This window comes from Pseudopodoces humilis, chromosome 2 (assembly GCF_049639895.1).
Source record: "Pseudopodoces humilis isolate 2021_Gansu_Grassland_sample_001 chromosome 2, ASM4963989v1, whole genome shotgun sequence".
Classification (NCBI taxonomy): domain Eukaryota; kingdom Metazoa; phylum Chordata; class Aves; order Passeriformes; family Paridae; genus Pseudopodoces; species Pseudopodoces humilis.
This window is the reverse complement of record NC_142201.1, coordinates 45,546,978-45,574,455: the sequence shown is the minus strand read 5'-3', so window position 1 is coordinate 45,574,455 and position 27,478 is coordinate 45,546,978.

Here is a 27,478-nt window from a genome sequence, read left to right as displayed (position 1 = left end):
GACTTCATTACTTGGGTATCTACATAGGTGATTTCTGTCTCTTTGAGAGTTTCAGAAGTTGTTTTGAGTTGATTAAAATACCTAGGAACATATGCCTTAGTTCTACATCACACCTTTCTTCCTAAATATATCTGAACATGGTTTACTTTACAAGACAAATGAGGCAAACTTATTTGCCAAACTGATTTTAGGAAAAATGAGAGCAATTGTTTAGGTACATGGAATTTTGAATTGAGTTAGGCAGCAGCACAAACACTTCAAGGTATAGGCTGGACTTGTAATTTCATCTTCACAGGTCCAGTGATATGTCAGTTTAGTGCCATAGTGTTAAAGGTTTTCCCAAACAACTGGACATGAAGATTTAATTCTTAGTTATGCTTTCTCATAAGTCAAAATTGTCCACAGGCACAAAATCTAATATGTGTTTAGTGCAACTATGTTCTGATATATGTTTAAAGAAAAAAATATAAAATTCCACATTCTTTACATTACTAAACATTCAGCTTCAATTTATTTCAATTCCAGAAATGGAAATATTATTCAATTCCCTGCAATAATTAACAGTGGGAAAAAAATGTCATGCATAGAGCTGTAATCTTGATACTGGTGTTAAAGGTCTGCCTGAGTTAATGAATACAGCTCTGATGATGGGATTCAGGAATAGCTGAAAAGAAAGTAGGAAAATAAATGTTGCATATACGTGGTTTATGATTTGCTATACTAACTGTTTTGAATGAGAATGAGAATAATTCTGAATGTTGATCCCTTCAGTGCACCTAAAATTTAATATTTTCAATTTTTTCTGTGGTAAATTATTGTAACTAAAGCTAAACTGACCTTGTAGTATATATTTACACATTTACTGAATACAGATAGGTAGATAGGTTGTTGTGTCACTTCTCTCATTTTTCAGAATAACACTAAAATTACATGATACAACTCTAATAGGAGCAGCTGAATGCATGATTCTAATCACAGACTAACCTTTATCAGAATACAAAGGTTTAAAATGATGAATTCAGTTCACAGGCATTGATGCAAGACTTTTTCAGATATTCTGCTTGGCATAATGAATTTAATTTTTCTTTTATTTATTAGACTGAGCAATTGAAAAGCAGGTGAAACTTTGCCAAAATACTTAATTTTTTCTTGGCTCTGAGTGAAATATTAAAAACTCACAAAGACATCACTCTGAGCCTTATAAGTGGTACTCTGTTTTAAACTATTAAAGGAATCTAGTCATTTATGTATTTGTCCAAACTGTAATAAAACAGAAATAGTCATCTTTAAAATAAACATTTTCCAGCTCTGCATACTACACCATAAAAATCTCCATCTCAGTTGATGGTGTTCATTCTTAGAGCTCCATTACATCAACTTCTGTCATTTCAATTTGTAACTATATTATCTTGCAATAAGCACCACTGGTTACCCCTCTGTAGTATATTCTGGAATGCTATATTTACAAGAATATATGTTGTTGTCCCACAAATAATGATTGTGTAGCTATGGTTAAAAACATAATTTTTTGGGTTTTTTTTTTTTTTTTTTTTTGTTCCAGGTAGAAGATACATACTCTATTGATTCTGGATAGGAGAGTGGATTCTTCATTTTATGCTCCTTTGAACAGTTTTGGTTCAGTCCTTTTTTTCCTGCTATTCCTACAGGCATAAATGAAGAGATAAAAATAAAGCCACAGTAATACAGAACAGGAAAAGATAAATTCACATCCCTTTTTTCTGAAAATATAGGATCATAAGTCACTATACTGTCCTTTGGTTTTTTTCATTATAGTGAAACTGACCTTTCTGAATAAAAGGGTTTCTTTCTCCATGTGTAATATCCAATGCAAAGGTAAAAATAATTAGGAATAATTTTAGGCATTAGAACTCATGACCATAGCACTCCAGGAAGGGGACAAGTTAGAATCCATGTGTTTTTCAATACAGGTATTGTTCTGGAAGCTTGAAACCTAACTGAGGGGGGCAACTGGAAAGTGGCTTTATCTTGCAGCCTTATGGTGCTTCTTTTTTTAAGAAACTCATACATAAAATTGTAACTAACCTGATGTCACTTGTAGTTTTAGAGGAAAAAAGGGATGATTAAGGGTAACTAATACCTATCCAGAAGGCATGCTATAAACCTTTATATTACTGAGCCCCAAAGGACAAGTTCTACAGAACAGCATCACCCAAAGAGAAGGTGAACTGCGGGCCTGGGTGATGTGTAACAGATAAGGTTTTATTGTTGGATAAAAAAAAGTATGAGGAATGAGTATGACGACTAAACCCCTGAGCATCCATACTGCACAATTATCCTCTTCCTTTCTGGCTCTGAACTGCTACAACTGTCTTTCTACTAGGGCCACCTATGATCAAGAGAGATGCCCACAATTAATGTGGTTAATTCCACTGCAGAGGGAGAGGTTCCATATCCATTACTAGATAGATAGGCAGGTGAGTGGATGAGAAGAAAGAAAGAAAGAAAGAAAGAAAGAAAGAAAGAAAGAAAGAAAGAAAGAAAGAAAGAAAGAAAGAAAGAAAGAAAGAAAGAAAGAAAGAAAGAAAGAAAGAAAGAAAGAAAGAAAGAAAGAAAGAAAGAAAGAAAGAAAGAAAGAAAGAAAGAAAGAAAGAAAGAAAGAAAGAAAGAAAGCAAGAAAGAAAGAAAGAAAGAAAGAAAGAAAGAAAGAAAGAAAAGAAAGAAAGAAAGAAAGAAAGAAAGAAAGAAAGAAAGAAAGAAAGAAAGAAAGAAAGAAAGAAAGAAAGAAAGAAAGAAAGAAAGAAAGAAAGAAAGAAAGAAAGAAAGAAAGAAAGAAAGAAAGAAAGAAAGAAAGAAAGAAAGAAAGAAAGAAAGAAAGAAAGAAAGAAAGAAAGAAAGAAAGAAAGAAAGAAAGAAAGAAAGAAAGAAAGAAAGAAAGAAAGAAAGAAAGAAAGAAAGAAAGAAAGAAAGAAAGAAAGAAAGAAAGAAAGAAAGAAAGATCATGTATATCCTAAAAGCTTCAGCACTTTAATTTACAGAGAGTTACATTGAAAGTGCAACTAAATCTGAGAGCGACTCAGTAACACTGGCTTTCCCTGCAGGTCAATTCCCGTTTTTTTCCCTAAATGTGCCTGTGTCAGTAAATCACAATTCTAGTCACATAAGACAGTTGTGCTATGGGACTTCAGCTTAAATTATTTCTGAACCACATCCAATTCAAGAGACAGGACCACCAGTCTAAATTTAAAAGAATAAGAATTTTCAGCTTTTCAACGCAAATACTGAGAAGAAGTGAAATAATTAACAGAATTCTACATGGCATTTGCTTTTTGAAGTTTGCTTTGAGAGAAAAAAATAAAAGGTGGATCAAAAAAATAAAATTAAATCTTAAAAAAACAAAGTACAGGTGAAGTACTACTTCAGGCCAACGTGGAGATTTACAATATGATAAAAAATTCAAGGAAATATAATTGCTGTGGAGTTTGATTTGAACATTTCTATCAAGATGAATTTAGAGGGAATAAAGAAAAGCTAAGAAGAGGAGATAAAAAGTGAAATCTTAGGAAGAAATAGATAAAATGCATTTATCAAGTCTCTTGGTTCTTCTTTTCTTAAGAGATACCTTGCCTTACCTTGGGAATAAATACAGGCTTAATAGGAGCAATGAGTGAAATCTAGCATATGAGCACCCCTCAGGATAATTGATTTGGTTTACATGATTTCACACTCCAGGCATTCCTCCCTGGAGATATTTCATAGAAAAAGTATAATTAACCAAGAGATGTTACAGATCAACTTATTTAGAACTTAGCCACAAAAGCAAATCTATCCCTGTCTTTGCTAGATTTGTAAACAATCCTAGGATGTGTTTTCCTTATTAATATTGTTTCTTTCTCTTCTTTTTTTTTTTTCCATGAAAAAGGCTTTAATTAGCAATTCTTATTTAAAGACTTCTTAGATTTTTTTTATACAGTTTTACATCTAAAAGAAGGTCCAGAGTTTTCCAAATGCTTGATAGGACTGCTTGTCCAACAGCAACAAATTTGCCTGGACTGGAGTTAAACAATGTATAGAGAATGAAAGTATCAAGCATAGTCATTCTTTAATGTCAGGATGAATGATAGATGGTTCATTGCCCCACAATGAAGTATCAACATTCATTATAATATTTCATTTTTGACTTGGCAGTCCTTGATTCTCTTATCTTTTTCTTTCTGCACAGAAGGTATTACAACCAAGAGAACTTGTAAAACTGTACTCCAAACTAATTTTAGTTTGTTCTTTGTGTTTTTTGATACTTTATATTAAATTAGTATCAAATGCCACTCTAATAAATATTAACTTTATTCTATTAAGAACACTGACATCAGCAAGTGTCCTAGAGATCATCTCCAGTTTCTGTTATCAGAAAAATGAGGCACACATTGAAAAATGAGGCACCAAGACATCCAGTTGAAGGTTCATTTTTACTGAAAAGGATACTGAGCAGGCTACGCTCAGCTCAGAGCGTAGCCCCAAGAAGTTCTCTGCAAACTTTGATTTTTTCTGAAAAAACTTATGCATTAATTCAGCATAGTGTTTCTTTACAAAATTTTTAGTTGAAGCAGTAAAAAGTGAGCTCTTAGAGATTAAGGAACAAATCTCCTTTCATGTTATACTCCAAATCTTGCTATAGGCAAAAAGCAAACACACTTAATATTAAAAAACCCCAATAATTTCTTCTTAGTGCAACTGAAATATTAAAATGCTAAACAAAGATTTATTAGTAGTCCATATCTATTTATTGCAGGAAAGTTTAAAAAAATTAAAAATATTATTATATCCAATCCTTTTTCTGGTATTATGCTGATCCTTCTTCTGCCCTTGGCTTCAGTCACAGGAGTGACTACAGTGAGACACCTACATCCTGAGCTCTTCTCCAACAGGCACATTGATGATTTTTTTTTTTTTTCATTCTAGGATCTGCATAGTTTTCTTTAACTTGCTTGTGAAGTGACTCCACACCTGGCTCTACATTCACTGGTTTGCAAGCCCATGTTACATTCAAATTTTCTCTATATTTCATACATAAGTATATGGTACATTAGATCCTTGTTCTTCATTCTTTTTTGTTATTTTCAAATTTGTTTTGCCCAGCTCATAGGTCTGCAGTCTCCAGATATTGGTGCGTTATTTGCAGTCTCAAGATTTTCACTGTCAGGATATGCCCTTGCTCTAATCATGCAGCACCTGTATATTTCTCCCTTATGGAAACTCCTCAACTTAGTGGAAATATCTTTCCACATGTCAAGGCCCCTGCTGTCATCTGAAATTCATCCATACTCACTCATAGCTCAGGACTAGCAAGCAAAGATCTCTGGTTCTGTATCACAGATGCCAGTAGCTGCATACTGAGTAAAACTGTAAATTGTTCTGTGCTATGGATTTTTACAGTAATTTCTTCAACCATTTAGGCCATTTCCTCATGGGTGGAATTGATGGTTAATTCCATTTTATTAAAAAAACAGTAGTTTTATAAAAATTTGTTTCTTATCTTGAATTCTATTCCACACTGGTTTTCCAACAATATTTCCCATACACTAATGCATTCTCAAGCTGGGACTTGGAAAATTGTCACTTAAGTACCCCAATTTGTATCTGTGCAGATAGGAACTTTGCTGCTTTTCTTGCCTTGTTGTAGAACAGAGGGGAAACCCTGTACTCCAGCTGCATGTAGTGAAGGTGGGGGAGAAACTCTGTTGAAGGATGTATCCATCACCAAGTCTGCATGAATACTGTGTCCTCTGAGAAGAACGTAAGCTTCTTTCCTTCTTGAGTGGCACCCATTGAAGCTGGAGGGATTGGTGTAAATTGGATGCTAAATGGTTGTACTAGACTGGGAAATCCTGAGGCATATGTAATGTGGGCTAACCTGGGTTTTGCTAATTTGGGCCAGTCATGGACCTTATCTCCAGCCCCATTCTCTGCTTTTCCTTAACCAGCTCAGTTAAAGGTCTACTAAATTGTATACGTATGGGTATAAACCCTGAGAAAATCAGCTTTTGCAGAGTTGTTAACTCATGTACATTTGGAGGGACAAAGACTTATTTTCTTTGTTTTATTTGCTGCTCAGTAGTTGTGACCAACATCATATCATGTGATCAATGTTCATGTCAACATACAAAGTGAAAAAGCATTTCACTTTGTATTATTTGAGATTTTTTTTTTTTAACTTAGAATCTTTTCACAAAGTAAAGATCTTTTAACAAAGAAAATCTTTTCACTTTGTATTGTTAACTCCTTCACCTCTAATTGCATATGAACAAGAATTAATAAATCATTTGCATGTGAAATTACGTGGGCTCGGCTAACTTCTGATATCTTTGATGTGATCATATAACACAAGCACCATATGTATCATATGTATTTCCTTGAGTTAGTCGAGAATTTCACAATGCCCTCATTGTGAAATTCTTGACTAACTCAAGGAAAGCAGACCCACTGAGCTCTGAATTTAAAGACAAGCCTGAACTAACAAGTCCCAGAAATGTGATTAAAAATTTTTTAAAAAGTAATTTTTCCCCCTCACATTGCCTTAGAACATGTTTCTTTTAGAATCTTTGGCATTTTTTGCTACAACACCATTTAGTCATTACAAGACAAAACAGTCCATAGGTAACAATAATCAAACTCAGGCAGTGTTGTAAAACAAGTGGATAATTACCTTGACAGAATAAAGTCTGGCTCTTACTGAGCATCAGCCTCCAGGGCATGTGGTCTGACTCAAAATATTTCACAGATCTGGGCTTTGAGACATTAAGTAACTTGAGCATTTTTTTAAGTTCCTCAGTGCAGCTTAACTCTTCACTGTATTTTTTTCAACAACCTTGCTCAAAGGTACAATTGCTATTGTAGCAATCATCTGCCATTGTGAGCAATCTATTAGGTTTGTGTGGGACTAAAGCAGTGACTAAAATTATCTGTGTGTTTGCATGCATATTTGCTTTGGGCCTATGTAAATAAAATAATATCATTTGCAATTCCATGATTTAAAGAAGATTCCTAAGAAATAACAGAAAGAAAGTAGGAAAGCAGAGCCTCTGAAAACTAAGCACTTCAGGGGAAAAAAAAATAAAATAAGAACTGTGAAGTTCTTATATACTGATGTTATAAAATTGGAAATAAGTTGATAATTGAATTGTGGTAACATAATAATATAATTCCAGAAATTAGTGACAAGGTGCTAATAGCTAGGATATGAAGGAGATAGTCCTTTGGGGAGTTAACTCCCACGACAAAATTTTTAAATTATTAGAATAAGTATATTCCTTACCTTTCTTAGCAGAAGTGTAGGAAATATGTCACACCAAAAGGGCTTTTTGTGGCACCTTTGGCTGCTCATAGAAAAAGGACAGAGTACTCACAAACTGTTACTAATCTCCCAGTGTTAAGGATATAAAATTTTGCTTCCTCAATAATCAAAAACTGAGGCTAATGCTGCTATTCAGAAAAGAATGAGCTGGGATGGATCACCATGAAGATAAATGAGGGAAATACAGGGAAAATTATATCTAATAAAACCCATATACTCATTCCCTTTTCTAAATGCAAAGGCAATGACTGAACAGGGTTTCCAGGGCACAGGAATAGGCAAAGATGTTAACAGCTGCATGGTGCTTCTGCTGCTTCCATCCATCTACTGCCCTAGGCAATCATCTGTTTTGCCTATGCTCAAATGCAAATGTGAGGTGAATTTTCTAATTCTTTGACAAACTAATATTTAAATCAGTGTATTTATAGCAATTTGCATTATATTAGAATTTATATCCATGCATATGTTGTTATTCTTGAAATGGAAAATGACAGCTGAAAATGCTGTTATGTTGTCTCCGGTAATGTATTTGCTAGTGTATGAAACTCTGTGCTTGCATTCAAACATATTAACATATGTCTCTAATTCTGTGTTTGGACATGTTTTTTGTGTTCAGGAACACTATTAAGGAGTCAGGGGATAAATTTTAGCTAGGTCTTTGTCTATCCAAAGCATTTGGGTAGTTTTAAACACACCTACACACATTTTGATACATGCATTTTGTAAGCACAAACATTCAGGGGACATTAGTCACACAAACTTGTTTTTAAAGAGCTTATATATGACTTTGGAAGCATAAATACAACATTAAGTACAGCAGAATTCACCCATGCAAAATCAATGTACTTATGCTACTACATGTTGAAATTCAGTATTTCCTTTAGAGGACATATAGTACATGACTTCACCTTTTAAGTAACTATAGAAACCACAGTAAATACTGGGATCACCTTATTTTGTTAAAGGCAAAAAAGTAAAGCAGAATGTTTTTTTAGAATCAGCTTTTCAGGTATAAGACACTTCTTTCTATTAACTGAAGGTAAATAGCATGAAAAATAATTTATAATTTTTGTCTAGATTTCTGTTATATTCATGTCACAATTTCTGTGACTTGCTGAAATATGTGCCTTAGTACCCATCTACATATATTTTTGAAACAGTTGGAGAACACTATCGACCTGATGTGTGGCAGGCTATCCAGGCATAAACAAAATTTTCATCTTGTTTACTTCTTTTTAAGGTGAAAATGTCAAAAAACTGACTGCTTTTATGACCCATGATGAAAAATATCTCTCCCTTTCTAAGAGAGTGGAATTTGAATGAACTTAACGTATATGGTCCTATAAAAGGCTGAATCACTAAAGTAGTTAAAGAATTATTTTTTTCACGGAAAGTCAGAAAGATGTTACAAGGAACAAGTTGCCCTAGCAACTCTGGCACAAAGCAGCTGAGGTCAGTTAGAATTACTCTTACAGCTTGTTACACTGTTATTTCAGAATGGCATCAACAGCTCTATAGCTCAGGTTCCTTCTTAATTTCTGGCAGAAACTGCTATTCTCAGGGGTTATTAGTAATTTGACCATTTGGAGTTGCATGCAAGATTTGCACCAAAGATTTGGCATATATGTTGTCATTACAGATGCTATTTTTTGTTGCATGAAAAAGTTCAAATTAATAAGTATTCTTCAGTTCTATGGTAAAATGAAGAAACAGACAATGACTTCTGATACTTTTGCGTCAGTCCTAAAAAATAAATTGCTTTCTCTTTCATTGTTGGATAACAGTGGGGGGTTTTTGCAACCTCTTGAAAGTATGCACGCTTCATCATACTCAGAAACACTTCAAAATTATATAACCATTCAATTATATTAATTTATGGTTGGATGAGAATTTTAAACACCTCTGAAAATTATCTGATTCCATAATCACTCATACATTTATTTTTGGTTTCTTTTCTTATTAAACATAATATATTTTAGCAGTTATGATGAGAAAGATAATCAAGAAACAGTAAATATATAATATAAATAGAATACGTAAATACTGAACAGAGGTTCAACTTTGAATGACACCAACTAAATATACAATCCTTTGAAATTTACAAAAGTATTTTTTGACCTAATCAAAGGAGCCTAATTAAGGGCCCAATAAAAAGAACCTAATAAAAGAATACATTAAATGGCTGCATAAACTGTACTCTCACTTTATCATTCTATATGGAACTAAACTATATCTAAATTAATATTAAAAAATTAGGTAAAGCTTAATTTAGGTAAGTTCCTTAAGGCAAGTGACTGGTTCACATATTGTCTCAAAGATCTTGGGTTATTTTGGAGCAAATAGGTCTGCTTTCTCAGCATTCATTTATATATATATATATATATATATATATATTTATATATACATACAATATTTTTTGTAAAGCAACAGTGAAAACTGATAAAAAAAGAGTATCAAGAAATGATCGAGCAGAAAGATATTGAAGTAATAATACCACTATCCTCATTTTCAAGCGGCAACCAGAATGTCACATCTACTTTATATTTTCCTGACTTTACAGCTCTGCTTTCATGCAGTTGTGACATCAGAACTAGGTCATAGAGAACCATTTTAACATCTTAGGAAGAAGTTCAAAATCCTAAAATTGATATACTTTACATCTTTTCAGATGCCTATAAGCCATATGCTGGTTTTAAATGTTAAAGAGATAATTTATACCTTAGTATGTGAGGAAAGATTAATTTAGTTTAGAGCTGCAGCATGTTCAAGTCTCTAACTGGATGCTCTAACACTAACACCATTTCAACTTATACACATTCTGGTTTTTATCTTCACAGGATTTACTTTAACCTTCTGGAAAATTAGTGAGTTGATCATTACATCTCTGCATGTAACGTACATGAAGGTATACAATCATAGGTTCACATACATACACAGCCTACAGATAAGACTTTCAAAATGGTTCCTTTAATGAAAAAAGTGAGGAAGTAGACTAAAAATGGAAAGAATCATAAAATCATATAAAAAAGGAGGTTGAAAGACACCTCCAAAGGTCACCTAGTCACACATCCTGCTCAAAGCAGGAGCAACTTCAATATTAACTCAGCCCTTATCTTGGTGAGTTTTGAACATCTTCAAAGACAAAAATTCTGCAAGCTTTTGAAGTAAGCTGTCCCAGTGCTTAACCTCTCACTGGGAAGAATGTCTTTATCCAGTAGGAATTTTCCTTTTTTACAGCCACAGGCTTTTTTACCTCTTGTGCCTTTGCTGCGCGTGTATGACAAGTGTCTGACTCCATCAGGTGTACAGCACCTCTAACTTGCTGCAGAACAATGTGAGCTCTTTTCCCCCGCTTTCTCTTCCTCAGGCTGGACAGGTCCTGCTCTGTCAGCCTCTCTGCACACATTTTATGTTTCAGACCACTGAGCACCTTGGTATTACTTGGCTGGAGTCCCTCCCATTCACTGACATTTTCTCTGTACCTGGGAGTCCAAAACTGGATTCCAGGCAATCTCACACGGGTCAAACAGAGCAGAATAGTAATTTCCTTGACCTGTTGGCTTGCTGAAACAGCCCATTTAATCATTTTGCTGCTAGAGTATACTGCCGGCTCATGGTCAACTTATTCAACATGAGGACTTCCATGATCTTTTCCATAAAGAAAATGCTTTCTGTCCAATCAGTTTGGAGCCTATGCTGAGACATGGGGTTATTTTGACTCAGGAAGGACTTTGTGTTTATTCAGCTGCAGAACTAAATGAAGTGTCTGTTGGTGTATTCTTACACTTTGCTGAGGTCTGCATGGATGGCAACCTGTCCCCCCAACCCACCATCATCTCCCCTTGATTTAGTATCACCCACAAAATTGCAGCTGGTGCATTCCATCCCTTTATCCAGGTAACTGACCTGAAACTGAAGAAATTGCTGGAAAATGTAATTTGTATTTTCTTCTTAAATTTATTTGCAAAATGGTGGATACCAAATTTCAGAGTTATGGGGGGAAAAAAAACCCACCCTAATGTTAACTTCTCTCTCTTAAGAAGATTCTTAGGATAAGACAGCTAAATTGTAATAATTTGAAATTATCACTGAAGCAGGAGATTAACAGTAGTTTGTTTAATTCTTTCAGAATGCCAGAACATTGCTATGCCTTCAGGTTTTGAGAACAGAAAATAATAAACAACTCTTAACAAAGAATGAAGGTTGAATAGTAAGCAAATTATTTAGATGTCAACTTAGCATATTTCATCATGGAACCTTTATTTGCATTTTAATTCATTCTGTTTCTCTGCTGCATATACAATAATTTATCTTCATCTGAAAGCTCTATCATTTCCTAGAGTTAGAATATCTAGCAGTTTTGATGATAAACACACAGAACAAAAAAGAAGCAACAAACCCAATGTTCTATGTCTGCCAAATCCATTCATCTCTCTATAATTTTATAAACTGATTAAAATGTGGTTGGTTTTTTTTTTTAAATTTTGAGATATTTCATTTCTCTAAATCATTGTTCGTTTTGTTTTGCTCTCTGCTCTGGTTTATGATTTATACTTCAAGCAAAAAATACCTTTGTTGTCAATGTTCATCCTTAATGCTTTTGATTCTCTTCATAAGTGCTAACATCCAACATAAAGAATAGGAACCTCGTATGTAGAATAAATATATCTCTTGGGGGAACCTCTCACATACCCTTTTTCTTCCACATCTAGTATAAATACATTTCTGTATATTTTTCTTCTCTTCTTATTTTACTGTCATCTTGCCTTTTCTTCAGAGTCAGCTCTGCTCTAACTTACTGATCTTTCTCTATTTATCTACTAAGACTTGCTCAGTCTTCTTAAATGGATTGCCATACTCTATCCTCACTTTTTCTCCCACTGGGAAGCTTCAATTCTCTTTTGTCATCTCAAAGCTCAGAGGAGTTCAGTCACTCTCGAGTCTGTCTTTGTTCATCTCTGCAACTTGTTGAAGACTTTGTGGTATTCATTTGGGAAAGGACAGGGACCCTCAGATTCATTTAGCTTTAAAATAAATAATTAATATACAGTGTTCTGCCTTTCTCCCAGATTATTTTTTTCTTCCACTCTAGGTAGAGAATTTCTATCCACATCTAAATGCATATTTTGCCTGAAACCCATAGTATTAGAGGACTGCAATCTGATGACAGTAGTAGACAATGTCATGGCAAAGGTGTTTTTTTCCTTCTACTGTAAATTGCATCCTGTTTCTGAGATATGATGCCCATACCATAGTATGACAGATAAATATAGTGAATTTTTTCTATACATTTGTTGTGGTTTTCTTCATGTATTTTACAAAGACATAATGAGTTAAAAGACATTCTCTTTAAGAGAACAACTTCTTTAGATTAACTATAGTTTCACTTACAGTACTTGTTTTATGATTAATATATGATATGAAAAATCAATTTACACTGAAAATACTGAAGATTGAGTGATTGTATCCCAGTTTAAGAAATTTCAGAAGTCTCTCAGAATGACTAAAACAAAATATGAGATTAAATATGCAAGGTAGGAAATTGCAGTTTTCACTTAAGTTCTAATTTAGTTTTTATGAAGAGCTAATAAGAAAGCTCCTTCCTTAAATTTTTACATTTTAGAATGAGAGGATGGTCATTTATATTATCTATCTGCTCTCCTAGAATCTTCGTGTAGTTAAGCATAGGTGCAGATGTGCGCAAAACATTTTTTTTATTGTGTTAAAAATGGGAATCCAAAAAGGTGGGCTTTTATTTTAGCTCTGCAGTGAATCCAGAAATCCTGCTTCTTTACAAACCAGTTTTAAGTGCAGTGAGTGTTCCTCTAATGAACTAAATTGTAAAGAATTCATAAATACCTATCTTAGATTTAGAACAGATTTTGTTCTTTGTGGATGAGATAAGAGCGCTGTTTTTTAGGTGCTTGTAATACCCCTGTGTGAATCAACACGCACAGGTGATTTGATGGTGACAAAAAAAAAAACATACCTGAAATGCAAAGAGTAAATTTGTTTAATTATCTCACTGGCTGGAGGATCTCAAAGCAGCACTGGGAGACAGCAAGACGCACAAAATGATGATGCAGGCCCCGTCAGGCTCAGTTCAATCCTAGAGGGTTGCTGAGGTTGCTGTTGGCACCCATTTATAAAAATCTCGTGCACGCATAACTTACCATCATGCTGTGATCTGCCTTGTGCTTTTTATGATCTCTGCTTTGATGCCTCTTCCAACAGGGAGATCAAGCAGCCTGGGAGAGGGTCTCTAAGTCTCGGTAAGCACCTGTTATCTCTACACAGAAATTCTACTTCTCAAAACGGACCGAGGATAAACAGCAGCAGGCATAATATATGTTTCCTACACTGGTATTCTCCAGGCCTCTTCATTCCCAGCTGCAAGGTCACTTGAGTGAATCTACCCCTCCTCACCATTCTTCCTCACTTGACCCTTTCCTCCCAACAATCCCTTCTTCTCTCAATAAAAATATCAGAAATATTGATAACAATGTGCCAAAAAATGTGGGACTTCTGTGTTTTAAAGAAAAGATACAAGGAGAATACACTAAATGGAGTGGCAAAATACAGTGAGCAGTGCCAGCTTCCAGGACAAAAAATTAGATGACTAAAATGAATTTGGACCACTGCAGTATTGCATGGATTTCAAAGGTATCAGAAACCATTAGGAACTAAATCTCTGAAGTAGTGGAAGTGGGTGTCATTGGTTAAGTTTTGAGTTCTGTAACAACTCCATTAGAGTAGCAGATAACTTTGGTGAAATTAGAATGTATGCAAACAAGACATTTTGTTTTAAATAATAAAATCTGTAACATTTTTAATTTTGAGATTTGCAACAAGTATAGTCACATTGAATCCACTTGAAAGTGTTTTAGCAAATCCTAAATTTACCTCTTTAGAAATGTGGGTGGAATTTCATTCAGTTCTTACAGACGGAAAGATTTTTAAAAAATTAGTGTAAGAAGTTATCTACATTTGAGATGGTTATCTAGAGTCTGTTTACAGTAAGTGAAGTGCAATTCATTTCTTTTTAAAATAGATTATTTTGTGCATTAACCTTGGTAGGCAGCTAAGATCCACACAGCCACTTACTCCTCCACAGCAGGATGGTGTAAAGAGTCAGAAGAGTAAAAGTGAAAAAATTTGTAGGTTGAAATAAAGACAGGTTAGTAGGAAAAGCAAAAGCTGTGTGCACAGAAAAGCAAAATTAAGAATTCATTCAGCACTTCCATCAGCAAGCAGGTGTTCAGCCATCTCCAGGAAAAGTAATTGTTACTTGGGGAGACAAACAACATCACTCTGAACACCCCTTTCCTTCCTTCTTATTCCCCCAGCTTTGTACACTGCCCATGATGCCACGTGGTACAGGATATCCCTTTTGTTGTTTGAGGTCAGCTGTCCCATCCCGATTCTCTCTCAGCTTCTTGCGCACTCCCGGACTCCTCACTGATGGGGTGGTAGGAGGAGCATAAAAGGCCTTTACTCAGCGTAAGCACTGTTCAACAATCATGAAAACATCTTTTTGTTATCAATGCTGTTTTCAGCACAAATCCAAAACATTACCCCTCTTTAGCCTCTATAAAGAAAAGTGACTCTATCCCAGACAAAATTAGTCCAGATGATTAAATTGTCACATAAGCTCTCTCTGAAAATATTTATACCAATACAGTTGCTACAATGGAGTTTCCAGACATTCCTTCAGATGTAGACATATACAGTATAGACACAAAAGGTTAAATGACATTAATTCCACCCATAAAGTCTAGTCATCAAATTTCCTCATTAACCAATGGAGACAAGCAATTACATCTAAAATTAAATTAATCTCATTCTAAAATAGGTGTCTAAGACAGGCAGGATAAATTATACCCTGATGGTATAAATTATTTGCTTCATATTATTTATTCAATTTTAATTTAAACCGGGGCATGAATCCTGACTTACAAATTAATAAATAAAACCCCAATAAAACCAAAACAACCCCTCCCACAAAAAACAACCAATGAAACAAAGTAAAAACCACCCCTGGATTGAAGGGTTGTTCAATGGGTTTGTTCCTGTTCACACACCTCATGTGACATTCCCTCCCATGTCTCCACAATTTTACTCTAACCTGCTGCACACTGGCAGCGACTGCCAACACCCGGTAAGGTCTCACACTAACAGATCATGGAATCATACTCTTTGTTAATAAAATGTGGCAAGTCAAGCTTTGAGGACTGCCAGTGACAATATCTGACTGGTGTTACAACCTTCCCCTGAAGTGGGAAACTGAGGCTCTTATTAATACATCTTCTGGGGAGGATTAGTGGGAAATAAGCCTGAATGATCAGTATTTATATATGTTATTTATATATATATGTGTGTGTATATATGACAAGTCTCTTTTAGAAAAATTTGGTTTGAATGGAAAGAAGGAATGTAGCCATTTTGGTTTCATCCATGGAAATATAACAATATGAAAGTATAAAAAAAACACATAAGAAAATCTATAGGCAAAAGGAAGAAAAGGATAAGAGTAGATAGCAGAGGGGAAAGATATCACTACCCATGCATCCAGAGACAAAACTTGATTGTTGCAATGTAGAAGTCCATTGGTCAAAGTCTTGGTCGATCAGTGGTAGGGGAGGTTCAAGATATGTTCAGGTTCTGGTGGGAGTGCCCAGGCCCCTCCCCTGGTGGGGTGTTTTCCACCTGAGCCTTATCAGGAGGGAGAAAATTGGCATGATAAAAAACATTCTCTTACTTTGTAGGATCTGCTTCTTAAGGGCCTCTTCCTTCCCCTGGCTCACACCCAGCTTGTTATTAAACAAGGGTCAGTTTGTCATGGCCATCCTTCCGCAGTGCTGCTCACCCTCCCTGCACCTGGGCTGTCCTTGTGCAGGCCAGAGGGTTTGCCACCACAAAGCTCTCCTCCTCCCTCTCAGTTAGGGGCTTTTGTAAATGGATGATTGATTGAGTCATTAACCTTTAACATTTCAATCTCTCACAATTGGAAGAACCTTTTCAAAATGATATACTAACAAGTTGCGATCTTAATTTGCTCTTCCTTAGACTGTGTGTAGGAAGTCAGTCATACTGACTGCAATTTTTCTTTAATACAATGTAGTTTTATATCCAGACTTTTCCCACAGACAACTACAAAAGTACTTTAAAATAGTGACGATATTGTTGCCACCATTAAATCTGATTTGTGCTGTAAGCAGGATCTGCAGTTTTGTATAATTTGTAATTTGGACAGTTCAAGGAAAATTTTGGGTTGGTTTAAATTTTTTTTTAAATAGTGCTTTATTTATTTAGTTATTTATTTCTCTATTTTAACTAAAATACTTTTCCATTTTTTAATTTTAAATTTTCTTCTGTGATCATGCACTTGAAATTTCTCTGCCTCTTTTTCCTAATTTGAAGGACAGATTTCATGATTTTCAAAAAACATAGTATATTTAAAGATGGTTTAGGGTCTTGAACTGATTTGAAACATTGTTTATGAAAAACTGGAATTTGACTCATCAAGTTATAAATTACACTTAAACTTCATGAGGTTATTTCCGAAGAAGTTTTAAAAAATATTTTTAAAAAAATGCCACAGCGACTGAAAACCAAGAAAATTTTGATCTGTCTCTTCCTTTTTATGTGATTGGTGTTGTCACCTTCTGTGTGGGTGTTGAATAAACTGCTCAGTGTTCAATCATAAGATCAGAAATGAACACCATAGCATAAGAATAGACATCAAAGGTCGGCTCAAAAGTCCATCTAACTTAGAATGCTGCTTCCAAAACTGGATGACAACAGAAAAACAATATCATAATAGAAACAGAGTATTAGGATAAGGTAAACTCTTGGTGATGCTTCTCAGAAAGTTTCCCAACCACCAACAATCTGCATGTGAGAAACTTGTCAACAAAGTTTTCTAAGTTTTTAGTGTCACTTGATGGTTTTCCTTTGCTCAGAGTTGTCATTTTCTCTTGAATATCGGTCAAGCTTTTTAAACTCTTCAGGATGCTGTGGCTAGAAGTTATACAACTGAAGTTTTCATTTTATAAAAAGATTCCTCCTTATGTTTATTCTGTATCTACCATCTGCTAGTTTCATTCATTTGTATTTTGAGAGAGACAATAAACAACCCTATTCCTCATGCTATTCACATTTTCAAAGATGTCTATTTTTGTTTATTCCATCATTCATTTCTTACCCATCTTTGCCACAATTCCCTGGTCATACTTGCTCTTCCATGCATTTTTTCCAGATATGTGTATTTTTCTGCTATAGAAAGAGAGGAAAGAGACTGTATCTGCCCTAAGTAATCAGAACATCGATTACTAGAAATATGTGTAGTGGCATAGAAATATTCTCCAAGTCCTTTCAATGTAATTTCTATTATTCCACTTGGTACTCTTAACTGCTTCTGAGCATGGATTCTTCTTCAGAATTTTCATTCCAGTAACAAGCGTTTTCACTAGTGTTGAAGATAAAAGTGTGTGTTCCAACACATAAGATTTAGGACTGAGTCCTGAATTCTGATGTTTTAACACCACTTTCTGAATTAAGTAACTAGAAAATCTGAAGAGATTCAGTTTGAGGGCTAAGGTAAACTTTTTTTATTATAAACCCCCTTCTTAAATGACAGTAGAAGTAAGTGTAGTAATATTACTGTATATCAGCATTTCAAGGAATTTAAAGACTTTTTTGCTAATTGTTGTAGCTTGCAGAGGTTGAGAAGTTTGTTTTCCCAAGTTATCTTCTTTTAATTTATAAAGATTTTGTATTTTAATGAGAAGAAAATAAAGATCCATAGTGACCAAATGTTAAATAATGTAAAAATGTATTTTTACCAGGGATTAATATTTAAGCAATAATTTCATATGTATCGAATAATAACCACTATTGATCTATACTTTATTATGAAAACTGAAAATTTTAATGCCGAATGTGTTCAACTCACAGTGAAGGTATTTACAGGTCATAGAGAAATGAACCAATCAAGAAGATGATCAATGCAGTTTCCTAATTTTTAATGACCTCAACATTTTATTGCAAAAATAACCAGTCTCATTTTAAAACCCAAATCATATATCGTTTTAAAGTTATAAAAGAAGAAGTGAGTAGCAGAGCTAGCCTCCTTTCCTTATTCAACTCCAGAATCCATTTATTTGGTCCCCTTTCTGTTAGGATTTTTGGATGGATGGTTGGATGGATGGATGGATGGATGGATGGATGGATGGATGGATGGATGGATGGATGGATGGATGGATGGATGGAGTAAAAGGTTGATTTAATTTCTATTTGAGATTTCTGTGGAAACCTGGAAATGTATTCATTAACAAACCTGATTTTTGTATCACTTTTATAAAATTTACTCATCAGTAGAGGCACAAAAGAGATTGTTTTATGAAAAGCATGAGGATTCTTATCTAAGCAAAATGGTTATTAGTTAGAGTCCTGCAGTGGACACATGCTGTAGCTGAATGCTTCCAAAGTGGGTCTTTACGATGATTATGCACTAATACTTTTGCATTCACATTTCTAAATACAATTTTATCACAACTGTGATCTTTATCTGACATTAATTTTGTTGTTAACACTCTTACAATATCAACACTGTTTTTCTTCCCAAAAATGTGATGTGTCATTTAAACAGTCTTGTACTCATCAATATCCCAATACCCAATATTTAACTTAAAATTATGCTTGCAAAACTGAAATTCACTACCTCTTTCTGGTTTTGTGCCTGTAGAAATACTTGGATTCTGTTATTAAAAAGACTTCTAAGATTGTGGAAATGAAGTTATTTGATTGTATGCAAAATTTCACAATTGGTATTGGATACATTAAAAAAGCCCAGATTTTTTCAAACTGAAATATCATTATTTCATCTTGCTAAAGATATGTAACAGAAATATTTAATATTTTTTTGTAATTTGTGTCAGTCAAGCTTCCTCTCAAAAATCCAGAAATCTTTAAGAATTTAATTTCCATTTTGGGATGTACATGTGTGTACATGTACAGTCTTTTAGAAGTACAGAGAATCCTCTACAGAGAAAATTAACTTGGTGAAGGTACAAGTTTAGCAGTTGTATGTGAACTTTTGGCCCAATTACTCTTTACAGGTTTTTGCATTTTACTACAACATAACAATTATTGCCTTCACCAAGAAAATCCAAATCTTGTTCCCAGTATTATCCTGTATTTTTTGTGTGACTCTTAAAAAAACCAAAAGGACTGTGGACAAGTTTCTCTATTTGTAAAATAAGATAACTTTCTAAAAAGAATATTAGTCAACAGTAATCAGAGTTTTTAAAAGATTCTGACAAACGCAATAAGCAATAGTAAAGAACAGTTATTTCAATTACTACTGAATCCTAATTGCAAAAAAAAAAAAAAATCTGCTTTCCAGTCAGGCTGCAAACTTGATGCATTTGTAAATCAGATTTATTTTGTACAGTAGCAAAAATCTGAATCCAATCTAAATATTTTCTTACTTATAAAATGTATGTGACAGCTTTGTGTTATGAATTCTGTCACTTTCATTATTTGAAAATTATGTGATCTATCAGTAGACAGAATATCTTGCATGGTTCACCCTTTACCACACTAGTTTTGATTGTTTTAATATTACTTGTAATTAGGAGTGCAATGCTGAATTATAAAAATATTAAGCAAAAATAGAAGTTACTGACTGGAACATTTTATGATGGAGACAACAACTCTGAGCTTTCAGAAAATTGTCTTAAGGCTTCCTAGCATAATGCCAAATGATGAAGTACTCAGTTAATGAAATGTCAAATTAAGGATACCTATTCTATGATTTATATAAGCTTCTGTACATTGAAGGTGGTTTGGGTTTGTTTGGGTTTTTTGCTGTTCACCTGAAACTGACTATAATTAGCTCAAAATAGCTGATGATACTGCAAAATGTTTGAAATTGGAGGTAAACATCTTTAGATTTCTAATTGAGTAATCATGTCACAGGGATCTAAATATCACAGAATAGTTGAGGTTGGAAGGTACTTTTAGAGGTCATCTAACCCATACCCCCTGCTCAGGTAGGGTCACATAGAGGCAGTTGCTGATGACCATGCCCAGAAGGATTTTAACTTTTTCTAAGAACAGACACTCCATAATGTCTGTAGGCAACATGTACCTGGTCATCCTGACCATAAGAAAAGGTATCACCTGATGATCAGAGGGAACTTCCCATACTTCACTTAACACCCATTGCCTCTGTTCCTGTCATCACCACTGGAATGGCCTAACACCATCCACTTTGCACCCTACCTCTGGTACTTATAGGCATTGGTAAAATCCCCCCAACTTTTCTCCCCATTTGAAAGAAAAAAGGAGGCCTAGAAAAAAAATAAAAAAATGTATGCAGCTACATTCTTTGACCCCAATATATTTGTTTCAAATGAACTCCAGTGTGGCTTTATCATAGCTCAGTCTGTCACTTTTGAAGTCAGTCCTGACTTCAGGGATATGTCCCTGTAACTACATCATTTTCTATATCTGGTATCAGAAAAAATAAGGTTCCCTTTAATTACAGGATGTGAAAGGTCACTTTAATCTGCTCTCTTTCCCTAGCTCATTCCCTCTTCTCCTCCTTGACCCTGAAGCTGGGCCATACTCCTCAGCCTCGTTCTCATATTCTAGACATGTATCAAGGCCTCTCCTCCTCTACAAGATGTCCTCAGCTTTAAGCAACTGCAGCATGTATCCTCACTAAGGATCAGAAGTTGAAGGTTATTCCAAGGGAATTTACTTGAGAAAACAAGCATACAGTGTTAAGTACAAAAATGATTCATTATTACCATTGAAAATCATCAGAAGAACAGCAAATAAATAATGTACTGTTGCCAAAAATAAGATAAAATCAATAGCTTCACCTCAAGATGTAAGAGCATAGCTGAAGGCTCTTTAATTGCCTAGTGTAGATAAAACCTGTGAAGTCAATGCAAGCAAGGCATTGAAAATGCACAAGGAAGCAGAAAGTGTGAGCAACTTTATACAGAATTGACTGAGTTCACCACTGCCAGGAAGAAGAAAACATGGGAAATAAAGGATGAGTAAATAAGGCAATATATAATTGAATCTATGACTAGATACTTTACATACATTCTCTTACCAATATAATTTATCAGGAAGCTGACAATTCATCCAATGGGAAATAAGGTAGAAAAGAACAAGCCACTCAGTGGGAAACTAGGCAGATAGTTCTGGTTGTTTAACAGGTATCAAGGGTGTGAAGCTGCCAGCCAAGGCAGTGGTTATGTATAACCACCCACAGGCATGGCAGCCACAGCCAAGCTCAAGGACTTGTGTGGCTCTGAGAATAATGACATAATAATTATATGCATATGAGCCCTGGTAGAACAATCCACGAGTGTGTTAAATAATGGTAGTGGCCCAATATGAGCCCACCTAGGAAGATGAAAGTGTAAATTTAGCACTCCCCAGACACAAAGTATGGGAATGACAGCAGAACAATGGAAGGTAATACTCAGATACCTTCTTGAAGGCACAGAACAACAGAATTCATTAGCAATTATGATCAAAATGTATGGGACTTTGCTGGACAAGTGGGAGCTGTGCAGGATCATGTATGTAAGGATAAAACTCTCTTCATATTGTCAAGTGACACAGAAGCTGAATGAATTGCAGAAGTGGCACACAATGGTATATCGAGGTATCCTTCACTGCTCACCCTCTAACAGAGTATCTAGAGGTACATAGCTCCCCTTAATACATCTCCTGCTGTATTGCATCTTTGTCAGATGGCTGTTGTCAGCTTCTGGACTATTATGTTCATCATTACATCCTACCTTAACATGTTCATAACTGCTACAGTGTTACTCTTCCCATGGTTATAACCATAACCTCGTATGCTGGTAACAGCATAAAGAGCAGGGAGTGTGCGTTACTCCCAAAGTGATCTCTGAACTCTGACGTAGCCTGGAGCAGACTACAGGATGGACAAACTGCCCTGGATGGCAAACCAGGTTGCAAAACAGTGCTGAGAGAACAATGGACACTTTGGCCAGTGTCCCGAACAACAGTGATTCCCTTGGAGAAATCAAGTAGTAGATTGGTGCAGTGTCACAGATGCCTTAATCTTTGTCTTACTAAGGACCCTTCTGTTCACAATTCAGTGATTTATTTTTCATGTACATCCCAGTTATCCTTGACCTAAACTGTTGTGGCTGTATTTTTCTGAAAGTTTTGTGGCAATGTTTTTCCCTTGCTGTTACCATGCACACATATGAGCAGCTGTCTGGTAAAAAGTTAATTGTGTCTATCAAGCCTTCTCCCAACAAGATGATACTTGATTTTGCTGATTTTTGAAATATGTCAATACCTTTTTGTGTCTAATAAAATATTTTGAAAAATAAAACTATTAAAACATATTTTAAAAAAATGGAATAGATGTTGTATTTTGTTGTGTTCTACCTTGGTTGTCTTTTAGAATTTCCCTCAGTCATCTTTAAAATGATCACGTGCTTTGTCTGCAAAAAATCATTTTTAGAATTAGGATGCATCTTTTTTTATGCCCTTAATCATGTGGTAATGGGAGACATCAAAGTATCAAATGTCAGTATTTCTGTTCAACACATGAAACCTCCTTGTAATTATTTATGTATTTGCTTATCTCACAAATATGGTTACATTTATGGTTATCTGATTGTGAAGTTTCAAATAAATGGTGCCTTTTCTGCCTTACACCCATTCTTCCAGAAGACTAAAGTTAACTGAAATACGGACATGAACCACTTGCTTGGGAATATATGATTTTGGGTTTTGATGACTGCTTGGGTATAGGCAAGAAAATAATGACCTATTCCAGTGATTATTATACATAAGTATAATTTCACCATTCACATATTAAGAGTTTCAAAATATTTGTAATTTAAGTACAAAACAGTTCTGCTCCTTTTTTGTCCAAACCAGGATAGAGAACTGAGGATTAAATAGTTACAAAACAGCCTTTGTATACCTACTATACCTAAGTACAGTATTCCTGGAAGCTGCCATGTTATAAAAGGTTATTGTACTCTTTTCCTGATACGATAGATGTCATTCCTGTTTCAAAAATAACAGTGTTTATTGAAGACTTATTCCCACAGTCTTTATTATATGAAATTGTTTTGGAACTTCAATTTATTCACGTACAGTATACATACCTATTGATTTAATTCTAGAAAATCCATACACATTTTCTGGTCTAGTGTTTTCAATATGTTATATTTTGACAGTTGGAAACAAGTCAAATTTGGGTTTTACTGGTTGCCAGTTCATAAAGCATCAACATAATTTTAATGGAATTCTATATCTTAGAATGTTAATGTGAAATAATTTCTGACCATGTACTAATTTACAGAAGAATGAGAGTTCTCTCTCTAAAGGTATGAAATTAATACATAAACAAGTAATGAAGAATTTCAAAATCACATTTTCCTCCATAAGTATGCATTCAAGTGATTTCAATGATGTGCATATTTGATTAATTGCATTGTAGGATTAAAAAAAAAAATAGAAATATACAAAAATCTTCCTTACTGTGCACAGTTGTTTTTAAACTCATCTAAAAAGCTTACAGGCATTTAACATTACAGCTGAGTTTCTCAGCCGTCTTTAGATATTGTGTGGGTGGACTGAAAGAAAAAAAAGTGATTAGCTGCTTTATTTCTCCTGACTTTTAAATTGTGGATTTCTTTCTATTTATTTCTCAATATGTCCTTTACGACTAACACCCAAGGATACATTCTATTGATTAGAATTTTGTCCTTTAGGTGTCATAGAGCAGTGTAGATGACAAGATTCTTTGAAATCTCTGCAGAAAAATGAGCACAATTCCACACTTGCTTTTTTAATTATGATATTAATGAAAAATAATAGTAATTTTGAAGATTTTACACAGGAAAAAATTATTAAAAATAAATATTATGTAGATATGTAGAATGAAGGTTGAAGATTAAAAAACTAAGCTAATACCCTCAAAATGACAGTAGGCTAGCATGAAATAAACAAAATTACACTGGCATGAAATAACCTCTTCTGTGTAGGAGGTGAGATCAGATGATCTAATGGTTCCTTTTGACCTTAAATCTGTGCTATTATGAAATTTCCCATCTTGTCACGGTGTAGAATTTTTGTTGAAGTGTTATGTTCAGCCAGAAACTAGGGATCAGATGAAGAAGGTGGCTCTGTCAGAGACAATAGAAACGAGGTTTGGGAAATCAAATCAAATATATCAGAAGTGTCAAAAGAGTTGTGAATTTGAAATTGGGGAAAGTAAATGTCAGGAGTAAAAGAGGACTTTGATAAAAGGAGGCATTAGAAAGTTTAGCTGTCTTAAATAATCTAAATGTAAGTTGTTTGAATTTTATATTCCTCTTACATCGTTCATAAAGTGCATAGTTCCTTTCACAGGTTTCTATGCTTGACTCCTTGTTGCACAAACTTTGATATAATTCTACTAAATGTTTACCTGTGCTGTGTATGACCTAGGATGTGCAAGTGAATTGATTAGTCCTGCCACTTAATACAGTCACCATCCACTCAGTAAAGAAGAGCCTGTTTCTTGTGCCATCCATCTGTTCCACTGGCTGGCAGCTCCCTGACATGGCAGAAATCCAAGGACTGGCCAGGTTTACAAAAGAAAGAAAAGAGGTTTACAACAGCCATGTTATCTGGAAGGTCATGACAGGAACCTGACAATGAAAATTAAGGGCTTCCTGCGAAATATGATCACATTAGCACTGAACTATTCAATGTGCCTGCTGTGATGAGTATCATACTGTTTCATGTTTAGTTTTTATTCCATGGCAACTATGGCATCAGTATTCATCTTTCATCAGTAAATGGCAACTGTCAGTATGCATGTGGTTTGGCAAAGTACTTGATAGACTTCTATGACAGACAAACACTTCTTAGCCCACTGAGAAGCAAGTTGTTAACAGAAAGGCCCAAAGATTCACTAAAGGTATTGGTACAGAAATCTGAACTGGAGTTGAATGCCAGTATAAGCAGGATATTCTAGGCTGCTGGCATAATTACCCTCTTCACAAAAAAAAAAAAAAAAAATCCTGAAGCCAGTTCAGACAAATGCAGATAAACTTCCAATTTATGGAAAGACACAAACCACTTTTTTTGTTTTAGTCCACCTACATAAAGACAGCTGAGAAATTCAGCTAAAATATTACATGCCTGTAAGCTTTTTGGATGAGTTCAAAAAACAACTGTACACACCAAGGAAGATTTTTGGTAATATTTCTGTCTTTTTTAATGCCACAATGTAATTAGTCAAATGTTCAGAGTTTAGTAGTTACAGATCTTACTTCTGAAACTGTTTGTCAAGTTAACAGCAGTTTTGATGAATTTGAGCAAGTTGTTCTGAAAGGAAGAAGAGAGCAGACAGGAAATCTTCTTTAAAGTTTTGTGCTCAAGGCACCCAGCTTTATATAAAATGTCATCATCACCCCTCTGCACTTCATGTGTATTACCACATACACTTCACTTTCTGTAAATCAAAAAGTAGAGCATGGGCACCTGTACGCTTACAATGGTCACTTTTGTGCCTGCAGGATGATCACGTGCTTTTAAGTTTAGTCATTTACATGTTTAGACAGTTTTGAACTGATCAGTTTTTATAGTGTTTACTAAGTTTCAGGCAATTATACCCAATGTGACTAATGCTATTTACCTTCTTAATAGAAAATACCAGTCATTAAAAGCAGATTTCTCTGAAACTTTTAGACTGAAAGATACTGCTAGACACAAAGACATATCTGTCACACATTAGTTCTGGTTGTATTCAAAGCACTGTTTGATCTGTTTACAATAGGACACACATCTTCAGTATGTTCTAGAAAAGAAACAAGCAGATCAAAAATGCAAATAAATATTTAAACATTGCATCAGGTGCCTTCTGTTTCCTGGAAATACTGGCTATCTATCAGCAGTTGGTGCATTTACCAGACTCATTGTGCAGTTTGGCTCTCTGGATGCTGATAAAAATGTAAATCCTCCATGGAAATCCAAAGTTGCTGGCGTATTTCAGAATTGCAGTAGTGTCACGCTTACTATTTTATACTTACAGCGTTTGACCTGTAGCCTTGTACATGCAGCCCAAGCTTTCTGAAACCTTTTGGTGATGCAACAGATACAGAAAGAGGCATTTTTTCCTCCATTATGTATCAGGGAATGTATAATCATGCCAGCTGAATTTTCCCACTCCTGCAGCTGAAAATACCTCAGTGCTTGTTGCATTGTGTATATGCTTGCAGCAGTAAAGGTCATTGTCACAGCTCAGTAAATCACACTGTACACTCACTTTTTTCCCCTGGCAGCATAGTCCCTCATACTACCTACCATACTTCTTGCAGGCATCCTGTACAGAAAATTACTTATTCAAAGCCTATTCTGGGAAGCAAAAAGACAAGAACATTATAATAGCTTAGGTTAAAAATTGGCATAATGTAAAATTAACTGGGAAAAGAGATGGTGAAAAGCAGCACTGTGGAAAGGGATCCTCATTGATGAAAAGTTGAACATGAGTCAGCAGTTCCCTGGAACCAAGTGGGCCACCCGTGTCCTGGGGGGCATCAGGCACAGCATGGCCAGCTGGACAAGGGAGGGGATTATCCTGCTCTGCTCTGCACTAGGGTGGCCTCACCTCGAGTTCTCGGGGAAATTTTGGGTGGTACAATACAAGACGTTAAACCATTAGAGAGCATCCACAGGAGGGACATGTGGAGACAAGCACAGGGAGGATGAGGTCACTTGGTCTGTTCAGCATGGAGGAGACTGCAGGGAGAGTTCATTGCAGCCTACAAGTTCCTCATGAGGGGAAGAGGAGGGGCAGACACTGATCTCTTCTGTGTGGTGTGTGACAGGAGCCAAGGGAATGGCCTGAAGCTGTGTCAGAGGAGGTTTAGGTTGGATATTAGAAAAATATTTTTTCACCCAGAGGGTGGCTGGGCACTGGAACAGGCTCCCCAGGGAAGTGGTCACAAGACCAAGCCTGGCAGAATTCAAGCGTTTGGATAACACTCAGGCACATGATGTTATTCCTGGGGCTGTCCTGTCCAGGATCAACAAGGAGTTGGACTTTGATAATCCTTGTGGGTCCCTTCTGACTCTATT